The sequence below is a fragment of the Cynocephalus volans genome, chromosome 1, assembly GCF_027409185.1.
Source record: "Cynocephalus volans isolate mCynVol1 chromosome 1, mCynVol1.pri, whole genome shotgun sequence".
Lineage (NCBI taxonomy): Eukaryota > Metazoa > Chordata > Mammalia > Dermoptera > Cynocephalidae > Cynocephalus > Cynocephalus volans.
In genome coordinates this window covers 44106139-44112138 of record NC_084460.1, presented here as the reverse complement: position 1 = coordinate 44112138, position 6000 = coordinate 44106139, and the positions used below count along the sequence as shown (strand labels likewise).

Sequence of the window (6000 nt, the reverse complement as noted above, 5' to 3'; positions counted from 1 at the left end):
CTTCAAGGGAGACTTCTCTGGGGATTGGCTGGCCAGCAACCAGGTCTTCTCCACCTTCCCCACACGCTGAACCCCCAAAACCACCACACTGAGCACTAGAACTCTTGCAAACCCGAGTCCACACCTTCCTCAAAAGTTTCCCTGAAACTGTTTATAGGTCCACCAAAACTGAGAATAAAATTTCACATTGTATTTATCCATTATCCTGCTGAAGATCGTTTAGATCGTTTCTATCACTCACTCCTTCAATGAACATTTCCTGGGCACTTAGGGCAACTGATTTCACCTCTCCACACCTCAGTTTCTTCCTTTGTCATAAGGGAATAAGGACAGTATCTACCTGATGGGGTGGTCTCAAGGATTCAACCAAATATGACATATAAAGCATTTGCTCCTGACACATAGCAAGCACTCAATGAATACTAGCTGTTCCTCTGCAGTAGTGAAAATGAACCACAGCTACACTGTCAACAACGTGGAGTGGAAAGAAGTTATTTGCAAAAGGATAGACACATCCAGTGTGACACTATTTAATGTGACACTATTTAATATGCAGTTTAAAACCTGCAAAACAGTACTATATAGCATTCAGGAATCCGTGCAGGTATAGTAAATACAGTCATGCATTGCTTAACAACAAAGATGTGAGTACATTCTGAGAAATGTGTCATTAGGTGATTTTACCACTGTGCGTTATAAGGAGGAACAGCAATGAATTTTCATACTATCTACACTGGCCACTAGTTGCATGGGTGGGGGCCCTCTACCTATGTTAGAAAGTCTCTCTGTGACTCACTTTCCTTATCTGATAAATTGTGCTGTGGATTGAATGTCCCCACAAAACTCATTGAAACTTGCCCTCCATTGTAACAGTGATAAGAGGGTGGGAAATCCTATTATGGTAACTGAAAGGTGGGGCCTTTAAGAGGTGATTAGACTGTGAGAACTGCATTCTTGTGAATGGAACAATCCACTGATGGTTTAATGGGTGGTCATGGGCGTGATTCTGATGGCTTTATAAGGATAGCCAGTGACAAACTTAGCTTTCTCTTGGTCAGCCCATTCTCACCATGTGACAGCTTGTGTCTCTGTGGAGAGTAACCACCAAGAAAAAGGCTCTCACCCAATGCACCCCCTGGACTGGGGAGTTCCCAGCCTCCAGCCTACAAACTGTAAGAAATAAATTTTATTTTCTTATAAATTACCCAGTTTCAGGTATTCTAAGTAACAGAAATGGACTAATACAAATGGAAATTAGAATAACACCACCCCCACGAAGTTATGAAAATTAAATTACAGGTGGGGATTGTGCCTGGCACTCAGCAAGTTCTCAGTGAGTGCTGCTAAATGTTATTAACTATTATCTTGCTATGGCATGGGTGGGAACCAGATAAAAATGCAAGAATTCTGAAGTAGACAACAATCCTTTCATTTAGGGTCAGACCTAATGTGTTAAATGTTTGGCTTTTTATCTTAAAGAACTGACCTACCTATGGGAGGGTCACCCCATGGATAAGCAAGGCACTCCTCCTCACCATAGCTGGCAGGAGGTTTGTTTACACCAGCATCACCACAAACACATGAGTAATGTGTTGCTCTGTTATATCACAGCAGCTACGACATCACTAGGCCGTAGGAATTTTTCAGCTCCGTTATAATTTTACGGGACCACAATCACCCATTGTTGACTGAGATGTCGTTATGCAGTGCATGACTGTACATGTATATACAATCAATCCTCATTATTTGCAGATTCTGTATTTGCTAATTCACCTTTTTGCTAAAATTACTTGTAACCTCAAAATCAATATGTGCAGGGCTTTTACAGTTACTCACAGACAAGCACAGAGCAATGAAAAATTGGAGTCACCCAACGTGCACATTCCCAGCTGAGGTCAAACAAGGCTCTGCTCTGTCTTCTGTTTCAGCCTCCAACAGAGATGACCAGAGGATGGAAACAGGAGGGGCGGGGCCCTGGGCCACTGGGCAGGGTTCGGATCCCATCTCTGGCACCTGAGAGTGGGGTGGCCTCAGGTGAGTCACTTCTTAACACGTTTTTGTAAAATAGAGAAAATGAAATCTACCAGGATGAGTTTTTAGGATTTAAGATTATAATCTACATGAGACATGTGTGTACATATTTCACCTAGGAGCAAGAATTCAGTATTTGTTAATTCATTGTTTGTGGTGACTTCACAGAACATAACTACCTGAATCACGGGAATGGACCATACATATTTATATATATAAACACAGACATATGCATACGCACGGGAATTATAAGTGCCAGATTTAGCATAGGGGTGATCTGTGATGAGGACGGGAAAGGTGACTGGGGAGGGGAACATAGAAGCTCCAGAGGCATTTTGCAAGGTTTGTTTCTTAGCTTCTCATGAGAGCTTGTGGTATTATTCTCTTCACACTGGTGTAAGTCTGAAATATTTCATGCTTGAGATGCTCCATATGTGCCTACCACAGTAGGTATTTTCCAATGATGTGGCTCCTGGGACCTTCACTTCTTTGTTCCAAGTCCATAGTCCCAGGCCTGGAGCAACTCAGACAGGGAAAAGCAGTCTGGCAGAAACAAGGAATCTGTGGACTTTCCCAGAGAGAGAAGTTATATGGATGTGCCAGCAAGTCCTGACGGGCAAACACACACACATCTCCTGCACACACAGGGCAGCTATCACCATCAGAATTAATTCACGCAGTCCACAGTCGACTGTGACCACTGTCCTGGGTGGTGGATACACCGCAGTGAATAACAAAGACGAGCTCTTCCTCCAAGGCAAAGGACACAGCAGCTATGGCACATGTCCTGGTTCAGCGACATGAAAATGTGGGGGAAAGAAGAATGCACCCTTGAACTGAGGGGATGGGGACACTGTGTCACAAAAACAGCGTTGCTTCTGGCACCTCAGGAAGTCACATTTTCTTTGCATAAATCTCAGAGGTTTAAAATGGTTTTCTTGGAGCAAACAATCCTTCAACCTGCCCATCTTAGCAGAGTTGAAATGCTCAGAGAAGGGAGGAAGGAAAAAGGAAGAAAAGGGCAAGGAAGAAAGGAAGGAAAACAGGACAAGAAAGGGTGGGTGGGGGGAGGAGGGAAGACAATCTAGACCTCATCAAGTGCTTTCACCACCCGCCTGATAATGCTCAATTGCGTCTTTGGTGCTGGACCAAGCGAGTCACATACACGACTTCATTTAGTACTCACAATAATCTCATGAGCTTGTGCTCGCCCCGATCCACGCTTGGCCCTTCTTTGCCCTGCCCTGTTCTCCGGGAAGCCCGTGCATCATCCAGACTCCCTGGCCCCCTGGCTGCCAGTTGAGTTGGTCCAATGGGGGGCACCAGCAGGGTCCAAGGGCAACAGGAGAGTGTGGCCAAGGCATTTATTGCAAACTCGGGACATTTATGCATTTATTCATACCGTGTCTGCTTCCTCCACTAGAACATCAGCTCCACAGAGACAGGGTCCTCGTTCCCTGCTGTATCCCATTGCCAAGCACAGTGCCTGGCACACAGGAACTCAGTAAGTAAAGCATCAGGAAATGAGCAAATCTTGCCTTAAGTGATAAAGCAAATATGATAGGTTGACATTACAAAAAGCTACCACCAGATGACAGTGTTTCTCAAAACAAAGCCCGTCCCATTTTCTTCTGAGTAAAGAGGAAATTCTAGCTTATTGGTGTAACAGAAAAAGGGAGGTGGGGTGTTAAGCTGCTCATGAGCCCTGGAGACCCAGATAACATAGTGCCAGCTGAGCCTGCAAGGGTCAGACTAATCTCCCACAGTCCTCTTAGAATCACTCTGCCCCCCACGCAACAGGCCCAGGCTCAGCAGGAAATGCCTTTCTGGACTATCCAAACCCCACCTTCTTTGAACTTCACTGCTTAGCCCCCTGACCATCCACCCTCCTCATTGTCTACCAAAAGGATTTTTCTAGAATACAGTCTGGCCTGCACCTGAAATCTCTTAGTGCCCCTCCTGTCTCCTACTGAGGTGCTTCACAAACAGTCTTTTTAAATAGTAGATCATAGATTGAGACCTCCAAGCCTAGTGGCTAAAAATCTAAATTTTCCTGCAACTCATGCACAGTCATTCAGTATCCCCTCCTCCTGTTTAAGGTCTCAGCACACTCTTACTTCAAGTTTCCCGAAACAATTGGTCTCCCACATCTCAGTAGGAGGCAGCTGTTGTAAACGCACCCTCAGCCTTCTTACCCCATCTTCTGCTAAAACCACCTCAGCTTTCTTTTGAGGAACCAGCCCTCCCTACTCTGAGTCCACATGGTTTGGATGGGACTGATCTCACCCTCCAATACCTGGGATGGGGCATGTGACCCAGACATGACCAGTTGACATATTCCTTCTCCCTGAGCTCAGTGATTGATTGGATCAGGCATTTGACCCAAACTGGGCCTGTGACGACCAGCTCTAGGATCTTAGCTGGAACAACTGGAGAAAGGATGCTGTCATTCCACTAGGATGCCAGTTTGGAGCTAATGGGCACTATCTTTGCTACCACTTGGTGACAGCATGCCTGAGAATGTAGCTAACACAAGCAAAGCTGAGGGATTAAAAGAGATAGAGTCCTGATGTCATCCTTAGAGCCCTTGGATCCAGCCATGCCTGAAGCGCCAGAATCCTTGCATTCCAATAAATTCCCTTGTCAACTTAGGTCAATTTGTGTTGTGTCACAACTCTAGTAAGAGTACTAAGTGAATAGATGGGGACACTGACCCCCACAGGGTTGAAGTGAGCATTAAACGCGGGGGCCAGGAGCGGGCAGGGGCCAGGCTGGCTTGGCGGCCGGAGATGCTGTCGGGACGTGACGGCACTCGGCAGCCGAGAGCTCTGCATTGAAAGCACCAGAGTGAGGCGCAGTGCCCGGCCAGCTGGTAAAGTGAATGCTGAGGACAGAAGAGATTGATGACACAGACCACTGAACTTCTTTGTTTGAAGTACACGTTATGAACTCTTTCTGGAGCATGTCTACAAGTTCTGTACGCAAACGATCTGAAGGTGAAGAGAAGACGTTATCAGGGGAGGTGAAAAACAGCCCTCCACGAACTGTGCCAAAGAAACAGCTGCCTTCTATTCCCAAAAATGCTTTGCCCATAACTAAGCCTACATCTCCTGCCCCAGCAGCACAGTCAACAAATGGCACACATGCTTCTTATGGTCCCTTCTACCTGGAGTACTCTCTTCTTGCAGAATTTTATTATGCTGTTTTTGTTTTAGTACCTTGGTTGTGAAGCAAAAGTTACCAGGCGTCTATGTGTAGCCATCTTATCGCTCTGCATTAATGTGGTTTGGAGTAATATTCATAAGGCATGGACTTTATCAAGATGGTGTATTTAAGTTTACAGTTTACATTCCTGATAACTATCCAGATGGTGACTGTCCACGCTTGGTGTTTGATATTCTCATCTTTCACCCGCTAGTTGACCCCACCTCAGGTGAACTGGATGTGAAGAGAGCATTTGCAAAATGAAGGCGGAACCATAATCATATTTGGCAAGTATTAATGTACGCAAGGAGAGTTTTCTACAAGATTGATACAGCAAGTCCCCTAAACCCAGAGGCTGCAGTACTATATGAAAAAGATGTTCAGCTTTTTAAAAGTAAAGTGGTTGACAGTGTTAAGGTGTGCACTGCTCGTTTGTTTGACCAACCTAAAATAGAAGACCCCTATGCAATTAGCTTTTCTCCGTGGAATCCTTCTGTACATGATGAAGCCAGAGAGAAGATGCTGACTCAGAAAAAGCCTGAGGAACAGCACAATAAAAGTGTTCATGTTGCTGGCCTGTCATGGGTAAAGCCTGGCTCAGTACAACCTTTCAGTAAAGAAGAGAAAACAGTAGCAACTTAAGAGGTGGTGAACCTGGTGCACCATGCACTTTCCTGCTGGACTCTGGCCTTGTTAAAGCTGACCAATGGCAAAGGACTGCCTGAAGAGTAAAACTGTGTGAACAATGACTAATTATCAGTGTTT

General features: G+C 45.3%; 1 pseudogene; it reads left to right on the top strand.

Moving 5' to 3' along the window:
• Window positions 1-4788: 4788 nt before the first annotated feature.
• Window positions 4789-5969, top strand: LOC134388100 (AKT-interacting protein-like; annotated as a pseudogene).
• Window positions 5970-6000: the final 31 nt, after the last annotated feature.